Source organism: Macaca thibetana, chromosome 2 (genome assembly GCF_024542745.1).
Source record: "Macaca thibetana thibetana isolate TM-01 chromosome 2, ASM2454274v1, whole genome shotgun sequence".
NCBI classification, from domain to species: Eukaryota; Metazoa; Chordata; class Mammalia; order Primates; family Cercopithecidae; genus Macaca; species Macaca thibetana.
The window spans coordinates 42,197,927-42,212,312 of record NC_065579.1 but is presented as its reverse complement, the minus strand read 5'-3'; the positions used below and the strand labels follow the sequence as shown (position 1 = coordinate 42,212,312).

The 14,386-nt window shown below is 44.4% G+C and overlaps 2 protein-coding genes across 5 annotated transcripts in view; both read left to right on the top strand.

The window, feature by feature from the left end:
- RBP1 (retinol binding protein 1) overlaps positions 1-14,386 on the top strand; it is a 231,986-nt gene that overhangs the window by 78,516 nt on the left and 139,084 nt on the right.
- NMNAT3 (nicotinamide nucleotide adenylyltransferase 3) overlaps positions 835-14,386 on the top strand; it is a 109,924-nt gene continuing 96,372 nt past the window's right edge. For 2 of the 4 annotated variants that reach the window (XM_050779731.1, XM_050779730.1), the window contains exon 1: positions 835-1,151. The gene's annotated coding sequence lies outside the window, so the exon portion shown is untranslated. The remainder of the gene's footprint in view (positions 1,152-14,386) is intronic. The other 2 variants (XM_050779733.1, XM_050779732.1) reach the window with 2 other exon arrangements.

The window sequence follows — 14,386 nt, the reverse complement described above, 5'->3', positions numbered from 1 at the left end:
TATTGGCAGAATCTAGTGAATCTCGTCCTTCAAGGCCTCTCCCTGCAAGGCTCCCATGAGCCCTGGGGGCTTATGGAGAGTTCTGGGTAGGCAGAGGAAGCCAGACTGCATTAGGGAAGCAAATTTGGAACGTAAATTTCCTCAGAAGGTCTCAGGGGATAGGGACCCCAATCTCCAAGGCCCCAAGATTCTGTTATGATTTATTTCTCATTCTAAATAAATGTCCACTGGCAAGCCCCAATTCTGTCTTCTCTTTCTTAAGCAGCCCTCTCTTCCCCTCTCCCCACACAACTGTGTACGCTTCAGGCCCCAGAAATCCTTCGCTGATTTGAGGTCTGGCGTTTTCCAGGGCAGGGATTGAGAATAGAGGTGTAAATTTGTCAGAAGGAACGGGCCGCGCAGTAAGAGAGTAAATCCTCATATAACATGGCAGAAAGTCAATGGATAAATAAAAAAATCGCCATGTAAGCTTCTTTTATTTTATTTATTTATTTATTTTTTGCGACAAGCGGGTGACCACCAGAAGAAATTAACAGAGGAATTGTTAAAAAGAGCTATGATGGGAGGGAGAGGTGGCCTGTTGCTTTCATTATAAGAAATGAAATAATTTTATTTCGTAATAAGTAAGTGGGCGTTACTTTCGTGTATTTTTTTAAAAAGAAAATTAAATAAAAATACAAAACAAACAGAATACAAAACAGGAAAATAAAAAGCAAACACGCACGCAATACAAAAGGGCCTTGGCGGTGGGGAGCCAACGGGCGGTGACGGGGACGGGAAGGGGGCGGGGCTTAGGGACCCGGGGCGGGGCCAGGGCCGGGTCTCCTTAGGGCCCGCCCCAGCGAGGGGGCGGGGCGCAGATCTGTTTGCCTCAGACACCTTCCGCCCTGGGCCGCCAAGGGAGCGCGAGGTCACGTTAGCCTTAGGCTCCGCCTCCAGCTCGGGTACTAGACGGTCTAGACCCGAGGCTACCCGGGCAGGAGGCAGGCTTGAGTACCGAGACCAAACGTTGTTCCCTCCCGGACCTCGGGCGCCGGGCCGCGCGCTGACCGACAGCCCCCGCTAGGCCCAGCAGGTCCCCTAGTCCCCCGCAGTGTCCCGCAGTCCCCCGAGACTCGCCGAGCGCCGTTGCTGAGCCCTGCGAATAGCAGGTAAGCGCAGCCCGGGCCCCTCGTCAGCCCGCTAGGACCTGGATCGCGGCTGAACGTCAGGACCCTCTTGACTCCCGGCCCCCAACGGAGTCTTGGGAGTCCCCGCTGGGGCGACAGGTGGCGGTGGAGTGCGGAGCCACCGGGAGTCGAGCGAACCGGGGCACAGCTCCGCGCTGCCTCTGCGCGCGGTTGGTTCTCACTGCAGCTATCAACCTAACCCCCAGCACCCCTTTGGCTATGACCAGAGCCCCAGAGACGTGGGTTCGGATCCCACCTTTAGCACTCGTGCACTCAAAGGTTAAAAATATAAGCACGGTGTCTAACAGATAACGTGTGCCACTCAGTGCCCGCTGCTGAGCTAAGTGCTGGGGTTACAGTGGCAGACCGACAAACGTGGTGCCGTCCCCCACTCACAGTCACAGTCCAGTGAGGGGAGACCGACAGCAAATGGATATCTATGCAAACAAGTGTGAACGTTAAAACTGTAGTCAGAGCTATGAAGACTGAAAGTCTAGGGTGCTGGAGAGCTTTTATCAGGGCCCCCAGCTACAAAGGCTGCTGGAACTAAAACTTTAGAGAATTCCCGGGCGGGGAACAACAGAGCACACTCATTTTGTTGAGAGAGAATGTGGCTTGAGGAAAGGAGGGTCGGTGGGGCTGGCCTGCAGAGAGCTGGGGAGAAAGCAAGTTCCTTCACCTTAACTTCCTCCTCTGTAAAATGGGACTGTTCTACCCATTGAGGATGGAAATGGTGAATGTAAATGACTTAGCACCGCATGATGGGTGCTGGATGTTACTCAGCACTAAATATCCAAGGCTGGATGTTGTTCTGGACTGAACAGTGTGCCTGCCTCTCAGCAAAGTCACTTCCCCTCTCCTTGAGTCCTGTTTCTTCCTCTATCAAATAAGTAGTTCTGAGTAGAATCTCTCAAACAGCCTATTCTCTAAAACGATGACTGGTTTAGTTGTTCATTCTTGAAACATTTAACTGGCACCCACTTTGAGGATTCAGAGAGAAATCAGTCAGGGTCCCTGCCCTTCTGGAGCCCATGTCGGGTGGGCCAGGTGAAATAAAGTGACTGTTCCATCCTGGCAGAACCCAGAGGAAGGGGTGTGACCCTCTGGCCTTGCAGGGGAAAGCTTCTCTATTTTTGGCCAGGTGCACATTTCTCATAAAGCCACCCAGGAGCCCCTGAAGGTATGGTTCACACAGCTCCACTGAGCATCAGTTACTTCCTGAATTTCATTGGTGGTTCTCAGCTTTTGGTGTCACCCCTAAAACTGGACAGAAGACTTCCCAGAAGCAGCAACTATGCTGGTACCTTGCTGAGGACATATCAGACCTTGAGACCCCATGGATTTGGGAGAGCATTTTAGGTTTCAGGAAACACCTGTCAGCTGCTCACTGTATTTTATTGGCTCAAATGATCCTAATTTCTTATTTGGCTCTGTTCACACCATTGATGTAGACGAAGGAAGTGCTCTATGAAAACTGAGAGGCCCAGAGAGTGGGGGAACCCAGATGAGGCAGGAGTCTGGCACCATTTGTGGGGAGTGGTAAAAAAGAACAGTTAAGATGTTAACAGAGGGCGCTGGAGGGAAGAGGAGAGAGGGCAGCCGTTGTGCAGCCTCTCTTTTCCCCTCTCAGACCACAGCAGGGTGCCAGCCCATAAGAAGGGAAGCTCCAGGCTTGGTGGTCACAGACCTGGCACTTCCCAGCTCTGTGACTGACCCTGGGCAGCTCACTCACCATGTGAGTCATGAGGATTGTGCAGGCTTAACAGGTGCTTGGCATATAGTTGGCCCTGAAGAAATATTAACTCCTACCCTTTACTTCTCCTGAATGAACTAAAATATGCATAGTTGTACTGTCTACCTCAGAAGGTTATTATGGGGATTTACTGAGGACCTAAAATACATAGAGCAGTGCCTGACATGTAGGAGGATACTACTACTATAACTATTGATATCGTTCTTAGGCTGGACAAAAATTGATGAAACAAAACAGGGCAGCGGCAGGAGAGGGATAGGAGTGGAGGCGGTATGAAGAACTGTGCAGGGTGATTAGTTGGGAGTGAGATTATCTGTTGCAGTGGTTTTGCCATAAAGCAAGAGCCTGGCAGCAGAGAGGGGTGTTCTGTGTGATAAAGGGCCTCCTAGGCAGCTGCACTGTCAGGAAGTCCCAAAGTTTGAGTGTCTTCGTAGACTCAGGCCAAAGAAAGCATAGCAAAAGTTGGGTAAAACTAGGGTTGAAAAGGTCTAAAATGGTCTTTTTGATGATGTGTCTCTAACCGATGGCTGAGTGGGGGTTCCCTGCAGGGGGCTGCCACTGCTCCTTGCAGACCCTTGCCATCCATTTGAGCATGGTAACTGCCTGAGACTGGTCTGGCTCTTTGACCTGGGAGCTATGGAGTCTAATTTTGCAAACTTTGCACCCAGTAGAGTACCAGGCCAAAAAGGCATGAATCGGTAATGAACAAATAAGTGAACAAAAACCCGAGGCAGATTTTTAACTGTATCTGTGCACGTGTGTGTGTGTGTGTGTGTGTGTGTTTAAAAGGAATTGGAAGGTAAGGAAAGATAACTAATGTATTTAAGCATTTGCTGAGGGCCAGTTTCATGTATGTCGCAGCTTCGTGGTGAACACCATAGTCTTGTAAGCAGATAAAATTGCTTGTGTGACTTTCCCGTGTATCACCAAAGTGCTCTAAACCTGTTTTTACATCTGTAAAATGAGAATCATTGTAGCTAATTCATAGGGATGTTAGGAGCATTAAGCAAGATAAGCATATGAGGCACTGACCTCAGTGTACAACATGTAGTATGGTAAGTGCCCTGTCAATAATGGCTGCCTTATTATTATATTTATTCATCTTCCCAACGATCTCCACTGTGATAAGGAAACTGAAGGCCGTAGGCACAGATGGGTGGCATGGATTCTGAACTCAGTCCCACCTGGAAGCAAAGGCACTCTGCAGACACTAACCAGACAGCTTGTGTGAAATGAAATCAACTTTATGTGCATTTCATTCATTACTTAAAGCACTTGACTATGAAATTTTAAAAAGAAAAAAACCTGCAAAATTATAATTTATGTGCCTTTCAAGTTCAGGTATTTTATCATCTCAATAAATCTTCCATGCATCTATGTTAAACCACTTTGGGCTGTCGAAGCTCTTAAATAAAGTGGCTTGTCCTCACCAGTGTCTGTCTTTGCTCGTTTATCATGGTTCCCCAGTAAAGATGGACAGATCGCATTTTGCGGGGCAGGCCTCAGGATGGCAGCTCCTGCCCCATTGGTTTAGCTGTGCAGTTCTGCATGATGGTATTTAGCAAACCGCAGTGGACTCATGATTCCTTCATCATTGTTTCTCCCACATACACGTAGACCCACGTGCTACTCTAGGAATTAGGAATAGAAGGGCATTCTATTGCTAGAGAGAATCTGAGAAATCAGCTCCAGGGAAATCTAAGATTCTTTATAATAGGTTTTAGGTGGAAGTGCCTGGGATGAGGGTGACCATGCGTCTGGCAGTCAGCACTGTCTGCTCTTTCCACCCAGGAGTGCTGTGTCTGGGCTGCCTTCCTGCCGGGGGAAGGCCTGGTCTGCATCCCTGTGCCTCTCTGCTGTCCCTGCCTCTGGCCAGAGCTGCCCCTAAATCCAGAATGCCTGGGAAGCCTTCCTGAATCCCTCCTCAGCCTTCCCATAGTACCAGTGGGTGCCTGTCGGCCTGCCCTTCTCTGGCCATGCTGAATTAGCTCCTCTGATGGGCTGTGAGCACTTCCGCAGCTTTGGACCAAGTGTTGCCTGTACTCAGCAGCATGCCTGGCACGTTGTCCTCTTTCTCTCTCTCTCTCTTTATTCCTTCCTCCCTTTCTTTCTTCTACAAATACTTCAAGCAGTGTCCTGGGGATTCGAACAGTGAGTCAAAATGACGTAGTCCTGACCCTCATGGAGTCCGCACACATCATGAGACAGATTTAACAATAGAATTAAGCACATAAACACACATAGAGCAACACATTTTAAACTGGGTTAACTCTCCTGAAGGAGGAGCCTGGTGTGTCAGGGCCGTATGTGGAAGGGAGAAAGATAGAGAAATATAGTCAGTATCACTAGAGAGAGAGGGGCCCAAAGTGTTGGACAGAGGGTTATGTTCATTTTTTCATACACCCTTGAAGACCACTGGATGATATTTTTCTGTAAATCCTGGTAAGCAATGGTGTATGCTGCCAAGGTCATCCTACTGAGAATGTATGCTTTTAAAAACAACTGTGCTTCAGCTTCCAAATGGGAGAATAATGCTGTGATCCAATTCACTTACCCCTTTATAGCTTCCAGAGCTCCTCCTCGGGTGTTGTCTGGTGGGGTACTGCGGTTCTCACTGTCATACATCTCATCTTGGCTAGCAGCAGCAAACAGGGATCCAGCTCACCTGAGGGTAAATCTGGTGGCATGGACACTGGAGCCTTTTCCCTTCTGAGTGACAGAGTCCACCTGAGAGCCTATTTGTTTCCTCCTTCTCTGATACTCCTGGGCACACCAGGCTGAGGCTCTGGCATAGATTTGATCATGTTGTGGCTAGTGGTCTGCTGAGAGGAAAGAAGGGCACTGCTGACTACTGTTGTCCAGAAAGGTGGGCCCACTCATCTGTGTGCAGCTGTGGCAGGGTGAGCTGGCAGTGATCCTACCCATGCAGAGCCATGCCATGCCAGCACAGTCCTTCGTGAGGAACCAGCAGTTCTCCAGAGGGGCACCATGCTTGCCTTCAAAACCCATTCATTTCCACTGAGAACAGGGAGAAAATCACACTAAAGGCCTCTTCAAAATAAGATGTGATCCAGTCTCAGGAAACATTCTCTGTCCATACTTGAATATTATTAGAGAGTTACTTTGGCCAGAGCTGTTGACAAAATACATCTCCAATCCCTGCCAGTCTCAGATGTAGACCTTATCACCAGAGATGAGCTGCCATCTTCTCTGCAGCAAAAGAAGGATGCATCACTGCACAGAGATTGAAAAGGCCTCCATGCTACTCTTAGTGGGGTGAGTTTGCCTGCCTTGCCCAGACTGGTGGGGAAGGGCTATATTCTCAAGGTATAGCTATAATAGGACTGTAATCGTGTGGCTCTTAGCCATGGAGAAAAGAAGTGGTTCTGGAAATCTCCCTTTCATAAAGGCTGACACGTTGACAGTATTTATGCCTCTTGAAAGTACATGTTAAGTGGTGGATATTTATGAAAAGGGTTTTGAGGAGTAAATGTGTCCATCAGTCAACCTGGAACTTTTTAGAGCTCCTAAGATGATTTTAAATTAGAGCCAATCTTCTTCCTGCCTTCCCCCTTCCATCAGCACACCCCCTTTCTTTGCTTTCTCTTATAAAAATGAAGTGTCAAGGCAGTACACAGCCCAGGGTGGAGGTTGTAACTGCCTTGCAGAAGCAGAGTTAACATATTAAAGGCAGGTGTGTAGGGGTTAGAGCCTTGATTCTGCTCCTTCCCACTTGTCACAGTGTTCTGGAAAGAGGAGAGTATGGAGCAAGGCTGACAAGCATGGCTCAGCCTGACTGCATCCTAACCACTGTCATCAGTGGCCCTGCTATCAGCCAGGCTGCTCGCTGAAAGGTTTACAACCATAAAGGAAAAGAATGATGAAAACATGTGATGCAAACCAACCCGAATTTGGGCTCAATAAGCGGCAGATGGGAGTGAATGAGTGTCAGTGTGAGTGAGGGAATCACACCAGGTCAGGTCAAGAGAAACCTTTAGAAGGCTGGAAGCTTCTCTGTGAGCCAGTGATCATTAGGACAGAATGCCTGTTACATGAATTAGTGTGTAGGAGTCTAACTTGGAATTATTACTCACTTTCAAATCTTCGTTTTAAAGATCAGTAATAGGTTTATTGCACAAACCTTATACTTAGTAACAAAGACTGCTTTGCTTTTAATTTCCCATCTGGCCTTCTTCTATGTAACTTGTATGATGCTCTTGATCATTCTTGTCTTAATTTTTTTGTGTGTGAGAGAAAGGATACCACTGTCTGTTACTCATGCTGTGTTTTGTAAATAATCAAAGGACCATCAATGATAAAAGTATAGGAGCTGCCTGTTTCAGGTGTCACTGAAATGCTGCTACCTTTTGGCTGCTTCTGAGATTCTGCTTTAAGAAAATAATCTGAAAAGTAGAGGAGCCACTGTATAAAAATGCTCTCTGCATCATTATTTGTAATGGTGAAAACTTAGAAGTGATTTGAATATACAGTATAGGAGGAGAACAAATTACAGAACGACAGGCTGATGGAATATTATGTAGTACTTAAAAATATGAAGATTAGTCACATGGGAAACCTTAACATGCTCTGGGAACAGAATGCCATTACATAACAGACATATTTAGGAAAACAGCCTTCAAGGGAACCCTCTAAGGGGATAAGAGTTACATACGAACAGGGGAATTATGGATAACGTTTTTCATATATCAAGCTTTCTATATTGTTTTATTATTCCTATAACTATTTTAAAATCTTAAAATCAGCCAAATTAAACAATGATCTTTCTTCAGTTTGTAATTTCAGGGCACTACCTTTGTGGCCTTATCCTAAATTAAATCATCCAATCAAAAAGAATGTTAAAGCCAGGTTTGGCTCCCTGTTTCCAGGTTTCCAGTCCGGGGATACAATCTGGGTTCCTGGCTGAACGGCCTGCAGATGTGCTCACCCTGGCCCTGTAGACTTGAATTCTCAGGGTTTTTAAGTTACAGAAGGCCACTGCCTCTCCTGGTCCCCAGTAGTGTGGGAGGAAGGAGGAATTTGGAATTGCAGCCTTCAGAGGCCTTATTGGTGACATTTCAGCAAACTCTGCCCGCAACCCAACGCACACAGTTAGCAATTGCCTAGGGTAGCCCTGTCTCATTCTGGCTTCTTGTCTTGCAGGCATTGTATTCTAGTATCTCAGGAACTGGATATTATGTGTGCACTGCCAACTCTCACTGTGACGGCCTTGTATCTGTGTATTATTTGCTACCTAATCCTGGCCAAAGCCTAGTGCATGGCCAATGGTATGTTCTAAATTAAACTCAATCAATTGGCTAAATATTAGGAAATCATAACACAAGACAAGGACTTGAGTTTGAGTAGTTCATTTGAGAGTGGACCCCAGGAAGCACTAGCAAAATGGTGGGAAATGAGCTAGGGAAGTGTACCATCACTTCATCCCCAATTAAAGATTCAGTAGCTCTTCATTAAAATATCTGTTCACAAATGAGGCATACTATATGGTTGTGCTGACATTTCAACTTAATTCACTCTATAGTTTTGTGGATCCCAATTCTTTTTTTTTTTTTTTTTCTTCTGAGACAGGGTCTCACTCTGTTGCCCCGGCTGGAGTGCAATGGCACGATCTTGGCACTCACTTGAACCTCCGCCTCCCAGGTTCAAGCAATCCTCCCATCTCAGCCTCATGAGTAGCTGGGACTACAGGCATGCACCACCACACCTGGCTAATTTTTTTTGTACCATCAAGCAGCCATGACCAGCAGGGGCAGCTGGGCTTTAATCCTGATGGGGATCTCCAGAGCCAGCATAGAACCATCTCAGAGTTATGCCATCATGGGGCTGGGGGCTGGGTGTACGTACACATGCCATTTCTGTCAGTCACTGCTTTAGCTTTGTTTCTTAGGGGAAGTTAATTCTCAGGTTCTTCTGGCAGGTTCCAGTCACCAGGTAAAACACTCAGGCAAAGAGATAGAGATGCTGTCAGTGGAAGTCAAGCTCTTCATTAAAATATCTGTTCACAAACGAGGCATACTATATGGTTGTGCTGACATTTCAACTTAATTCACTCTATAGTTTTGTGGATCCCAATTCTTTTTTTTTTTTTTTCTCCTGAGACAGGGTCTCACTTGTTGCCCCGGCTGGAGTGCAATGGCACGATATTGGCACTCACTTGAACCTCCGCCTCCCAGGTTCAAGCAATCCTCCCATCTCAGCCTCATGAGTAGCTGGGACTACAGGCATGCACCACCACACCTGGCTAATTTTTTTTGTATCTTGTAGAGATGGGGTTTCACCATATTGCTCAGGCTGGTTTTGAACTGCAAGGCTCAAGTGATCTGCCTGCCTTGGCCTCCCAAAGTGCTGGGATTACAGGCATGAGCCACTGCACCCAGCACCCCAGTCCATTTTATATGCTTTTCTCCGCCATGCATAGAAGAGGACTAGCAGCAGAAATTTGGGGCATAATGCAGATTCTAGAAACACTCTCTATGTATTTATTAAGTCTATTGGAATATTTGTCACTACAAATGAAGGCCATACTCCAAGAAATGATTTAAAATTGTAAATTATGTAGCAAGTTCAATAGGGTTTACTGGTTAAAGTTCATATGCTTTGAGTTCTGGGCATTTTAGATTTGTGTAGAAAGAATTCAAGATCTTAGTGTTTTAGGTAAATGAAGTCATTTCCTTTTAAGTTATGGTCCAAGATGCATTCCATAAAGACTGAGATGACCATTGTACTTGTCCCTGCCATTTCTGGGAATGGTCAACAAAGGAAGTTTTCATAGTCTCCCTTCCAAAAAAATTTTTTTCAAGATGAATTCAAGAGGCAGCTGGTTTGACCACCTCGTGCCTTTTGAGCCACCTCTCTGTTATACAGATGGTAGGTATTCTATTTGTCAATGACTGACTGTCTCCCTTCCTTTTTTCCTTCTATCATGTGCATTTTGATTTTCTTTCTTCATTTCCTCTAATGTTGCTAAGAAGATAAAACAGGGAGCCCCAAATTATTTACTGTTCTCTCTCTTATAGAGTTTGTTTGAAGTCATTTGTATTAACGGAAATGCATTGAGATTTTGATTTTCTTTTCCTACCCTCAGGAAGACTGCTCTGCTATAGGTCACCAGTGACGTTCACATTACCAAATCTTACAGGCTTTCTCTGTCCACATTTTCAGTGCAACATGTGATATCTCAGACCGTGCCCCACCTTTTGAACTGTTCTTTCTTGGACTTTCTTCTCTCTTCCCTCATTGTTTCTTCTTTGACTTCTCTACCTGCTCCCTTTCCTGTGCTGGCATTTTTAGTGGGGCATCCCCAAGATTCTTCCCTTGGGTTCCTCTTGCCTGTACACTACACCTGGATAATTTCATTCACACACCTGGTTTTTAACCATTACCTTTATATAGATACCTCTCATATCCTTATCTCTATCACATCCTTTCCCTATAAGCCAGACATCTGTGTCCAGCAGCCTGTTGGATGCTTTCTCATGTAGCTCCTGTAGGCATCCAGAGTCAGCATGTTTTGTTTGTTCTAGACTATTTCCTCTTGCACAAGGCTGACTAAATACTTGCCCCTCTCGGATTGTTTCCGCTACCTCCTTGAAGTCATACATACACCATTACGGGCTTGTCAGAAGGCTTCTGTCTTGGAAGATCAAGTGTAAGACAAGCACACGAACAAAGAACTGTGGGTTAAGATTTAGGAACTTAAAACAAAACCGTAATTTTATTATCTCTTGCAATTCTGGGGGTTGACTGGGCTCAACTAGGCAGTTCTCACTCCGGGTCTCATTCAGAGGCAGTTAGAGGGGGTCTGAGGCTGGACCCACTCCAAAGGCTTCCTCACTCAAGAGAAACCTAGAGAATGGGAGCAAATATTTGCAAACTGTCCATCTGACAAGGAATTAATAACAAGCCTATGTAAAGAACTCAACTCAATAACAAAAAAAAAAGCCCAAATATTTTGATTTTTTAAAATGTGCAAATGATCCAAAGAGATTTCACAAAAGAAGACATATGAATGGCCAACAGACATATGAAACATCCCCAACATCACTAACATCAGGGAAATGCAAATCAAAACCACAATGAGAGGTCATCTCATCCTATTTAAAATGGCTATTATCAAAAAGACAAAAAATAAATGCTAGCAAGGATGAAGAAAAAGAGCAACGCTACTATATCATTAATGAGAATGTATTAAATAACTTAGTACAACCATTATAAAGAGCAGTATGGGAGTTCCTCAGAAAACTAAAAGTAGACCAATCAAATGATCAATCCCACTGCTGGGTATATACCCAAAAGAAAGGAAATCAGCATATTGAGGAGATGTCTGCACTCCCATGTTTATTGTAGCACTATTCATAATAGCCAAGACTTGGAATCAACCTAAATGTCCATCAGTATGCCAACCATTCTATCAATCAATAAAGAAAACATGGTATTATATGCATAATGATACATTATTTGGCCATAAAAAGAATGAAATCCTGTCATTTGCAGCAACATGGATGGAACTGGAGGACATTATGTTAAGTGAAATAACCCAGGCACAGAAAGAAAATTATTGCATGTTCTCACTCATGTGGGAGCCAAAAGAGTTGATCTCATGAAGGTAGAGTAGAATGATAGTAACCAGAGGGTAGCAAGGGTTGGGGAGGGGTGAGGTGGGTACAGTAAAGGGAGGTTGGTTAATGGGTACAAATGTACAGTTAGAAGGAGTAAGTTCTAGTGTCTGATAGCACAATAGGGTGACAATAGTTAACAGTAATTTATTGTAGATTTTTAAATTGCAGGAAGAGAAGATTTGGAATGTTCCCAACATAAAGAAATGATAAATGTTTGAGGTTATGGATTTCCTCATCATTACACATTGTATGCATGTAGCAAAATATCACAAGTTACCCTATAAATATGTACAATTATTATGTATTAACACAACTCAAAATAATGTTTAAAAGTCTTTCTCATTCAGTGACTGACAATTGATGGTGGCTGGCAGCTGGGGCCTCCACTGGGATGCTGGAATGGCACATCAGGTGGTCTAGATTTCTGCACAGCATGGCAGCTGGGTCCTAAGAACAGGTATCCCTGGAGGACCAGGTGGAAGCTGGGTCACCTCTTACGGTCTACCCTCAAAAGTCTCACAGTATCACTTTTGCCATATTTTCTGGCCTGCCTATCTTCAGGGAGACGGAATAGACCCTCCTGACTATGGGAGGCATGTCACCGTCCCATTGTAAGAAGAGCTTATGGACAGCGCATGCCGTTGTGCATGGGTTGGAAAATACATCCTGCCACAGGTCTCCAACATGTCTGACTACTCCTCTGAGAACCACCTGGAATGCCACAGAAGCTTTCCGTTTTATTTATTAAATTTTTTGATAGGCAACATTTTTACATGATTCAAAAGTTAAGAAAAATAAATATGAATATATTCAATGAAAATATTCTCTGTCATCTCATAGCTTCTACATTTGCCTCCCCATAGACAATCACTGCTATATTTTTATATGCTTTAAGAGTTTATAGATATTTTGATATTTCAACTCTTTTTATATAAAAGAATATTTCATACTCACTGTCCCACATTTTGCTTTTTTTTCACTTAAAATAATTCTGGAGATGACTTATCAGTACAAAAAGATCTTGATCTCTCTCTCTCTCTCTCTCTCTCCTGTTACAAATGAATAGTATTCTATTGTGGGCTTTACCTGAGATCACTAAATTAGTTTTCTATGAGTAGGCACTGAGCAGTTTCCAATTTCTTTACCATTACAGACAACGCTGCAGTGAATAACATCCCATCTTTCATAGGAGAGAATTAGGAAGCCTTCCTCAAGAGCTCAAGCCAACATGGTCATCCTCTTCCCTCAGTGCCTTATACCTCATTCTGTCATGGCACTTACCATGTCTCCTTTCACCAGACCATGGCTGCTAGAGATTAGGGACTGTGGCTACTGTAACTTATTTCCATACTGCCTAGCATAGGGCGCTCTGTGTCCACACTTTGCTGAGGAGGTCTGTGCCAAGGAGGGAAGAAGGAGGGAGGGAGGTGAATGAGTACAGGTATCTCGGGGGCCTGTGTTTCACCTCCTTTTATTGCATCTGTAACTGCATTTCTCAGTGGCAGGTAGCACTTAAGGCCTGTGTGTTTCTTCCTCAATCTGTCACTGAAACTGGAATCTGGTTCTACCCTGTTTGGCCTGGCTTCGTTTACAGGCTGTATCCCAGAAGACTGCAGCCCGAAGCCTAGTTTCTGTAGTCTCCCAGGTCAGCCCGGAACTACTCCCTGACAGCTTGTCCTGTTCAAAAATAGCACCAGCAGGAGCTTATTGTGGGGGAGGGTGCAGGTGGTGGTCATCACATTAGTAGTACTAAGATATTGTTGAAAAATTGCTGTCCTGATAAAAATCCAGCAAAATTCTCCTTTGTCAAGGAAGTATTCTTAAATCTCAGTCTTCTGTTATTTTTGCTAGGAAATGTATTCTTTAAGAAATATAAATTGTTTTGTTAAATTAAGGAGGCAAAATTCTAATTTTCACAAGAAAGATTGACAGTTGTGCTCACTGCTTTAAAGAAGGCTTTCTGGGATGGCTTATATTCAAGATTCTTTCTATTGTAAGGAAGAGAAACTTCACTGAAGCTAGATTAAGCAAAATTAGGAGTATGGCTAACATAATAGAAGCGTTTTGGGGAATCAGACACAGCTGGGTCCAGGTTATCAGCTAGATGATGGTGCTAGGAATCTCACCTTCTCCGTCTTTCAGCTCTTGTTACCACTGAGTTGGCTTCATTCTTTAAGGTAGGGAAGATAGCAGTTCCAGTTTATAGCCCCTTGTCTCAGAAGACACTCTTTTTTTCCAGTATCCCTATTGAAAGAGGAACTGATTTGTTCTTCAGGAATCATGGCTCCTGGGCCACTCATTTTTCACAGATAGTCGAAGTTTTCTAGCCATCTTGATTGACAGACTTTTCAGACTCATGAGGAATCATAGTCTAGCAGTTTTGAAAGTGAAGGTGTTGCAGGACCACACAATGGAGCTGCCTACCATGGATGGTGATTCAAAATTTGAATTTCAGACTGTAAAGAGTATCTAACTTGGGGATGCTAGACCTGAGTTAAGAAAGGGTTCCTATGTTAATCTCTCTACTTTCATTTATGTTTGGTATTTTCTGTAATATAAAGTGCTTTTAAAAATTGCATTTAAAAATGTTTAATGCCTTAGTTTGGGAACTCTCAACAAACAAGTCTTCACATTTCTATATGTTTACTGTCTGATGTTCTCACCTTCTGTTTTTCTTTTCATTGCACAAAGAGACCTTAATCCTTACTTCCCTCTAAGCTGGGAATTCGGGGGAAAAAACACAGTAGTTGACTTTAGATTTGTGTGGTATGCTTGGAGGGTGTTGAGGTGAAGACAGTCAGGTGCTCTTAAATCCATGTTTCCAAGCT